This window comes from Camelina sativa, chromosome 11 (genome assembly GCF_000633955.1).
Source record: "Camelina sativa cultivar DH55 chromosome 11, Cs, whole genome shotgun sequence".
NCBI classification, from domain to species: domain Eukaryota; kingdom Viridiplantae; phylum Streptophyta; class Magnoliopsida; order Brassicales; family Brassicaceae; genus Camelina; species Camelina sativa.
The window spans coordinates 1,607,161-1,609,256 of record NC_025695.1 but is presented as its reverse complement, the minus strand read 5'-3'; positions in this window follow the sequence as shown (position 1 = coordinate 1,609,256).

Genomic DNA, 2,096 nt, shown 5'->3' with positions numbered 1-2,096 from the left:
TTTAATTTCTTGAGCGAATCTTCCTTGTTGCCATGAATCAATCATGATGGATCGTGAACGGTCTAATATCTAAACCACATAATCGACACGCGTCTAAGAATGTGGGCATGTATTCCACGTGCCCTTTTTGTTTTAGGGCATCCTTAACATCATATCAGTTGTAATGGTCTTAGGAAAATTAAAATATTTAAATAATAGTCTACACTTAAAAATACACTATTCAACAATTCTTATAAGAGACCAATTTTCTATTTTTAAGAACAATTATACCCATTATTCATCATTTTTGTTATTTTAAAACCCTTAAAAACAGACTATGTGTTATAGCGATGAGGATTGCCTTACTGACCAAATAATTCAAAACATTTAGTGGCCGGTGTGGGTTAATTCTTTCTGTTTTCTTTGACTAAAACGTTTTTAAATAGTAGTATAAAAAATTATAATGCATATTGTTGGATTAGTAGTAATAGCCCTAAGCATTCGCCTACTCGAGTCAGGTTCAGATAGGAACCGATCGGATTTGGGTTTCTTGGGTAGAGGAGTTTAGGACCCAATAGGGTAAACAGAAAATATCGGTTTGGGTTCGGTTCGGGTTTTATCGGATTCGGATCGGTTCGGGTTTAAAATTTTAGAACCTATAAATACCCAAAAAAGTCAGGTACCATCCGGGTTCGGGTTTTTTGTACCCGATTACCCAAAATTTAACCCGATAACCTGAATTTTACCCGATTACCCAGAAATTTTAAAGTTAAAATTAAAATAAAATTTTTACAATTAATTTTTTTTAATTAGTTAATTTAAAAAAATATTGCTAAACATTTCAATATAATTTTGGTTATTCTGAGTATTTTGATCTAGGAAAAACTAATATTTTTGAATTTTAAGTTGTAATTTTGAATAACTATGTTATAAAAAAAATATATAACTAGTATCTTGTGTATATTATTTTATTTCGGGTTTGTCGGGTACCCATTCGGTTCCGGTTCTTCGGGTTTAGGTGATTATGATCCAATATAGTATTCTACCGATTCCGGATTCGGATTCGGGTCCATATTTTTGGGTCGATTTCGGTTCGGATTTTTGGATCCAATTTTTTTGCCCATGCCTAACTAGTAATAATAGTATTTCCCCTTGCGTATTTTATATAAACAGATCTGTATAGGTAAAAAAAAAGCAAATATAAAACTGAAGTTGTTCAAAATTTGCATAACCAATATGACATGCGAAGAATTAACCCCCAAAAAAAAATAACACTAAGTTATTGGAGCTATGATCAGAATAATTTGGTTATACAAGACCATCGTTAAATGTCTCATCACCGACATTATGCATATGATGCTAAAACAACAACAAAAAAAAGTCAGTAAAAATATTTAAAAACACACAAACACTGCAAAATAAGGTTGATAATAACACCTTTTTGAGTACAACAATCAAAATCGGTAGACCAAAATATCGAGTATGCGAAGACGTACGATCGTCAATATTCTACAACAGCACAATTTATTAAACGTAAACACTTATCTATTGACCCCTCGCCTAAAAAGTAGGAAGATAATTTAGCCATATATATATAGCACACTTCACACTTACCCGTAGTAGCATCAACGTCTTATTGACCAAAACACAAGCACAACATTACATACTTGTGTTTGACTTTGTGTTTTTAAAATTAAACCTTTGTTTGGGTATTCAGTATTGTGGTCAAAGTAAAAAAAGTTCATCTACAGACATAGAAATGCATAAAACGACTTTTTAATACAATGAGAGCAATCTTCAAAGTGCAAATCAATTACTTATACCAAAACAGGCACATAATTTCCAAATTTCTCTAACGCTGTTTCACTTATTCTGTAAAGCATCGTCTTTAATTTTGCCATCAAAACAAAATGTTCGTTATTAATCCCATGATTCATCTAAAACCATTGAATAAGTTTTTCTTTTTTTTGAGTATACAAAAATATTCACAAGTTTGGATCATTATAAAGGGAAGTACCAATAGGGAGAAGAATAAATGAAAAGAAGAAGATAAGGGTTGGCATCAAAGTTTTCACGTGTGTCGTCGTATCAATAAAACACAACAACCATATCAAAGT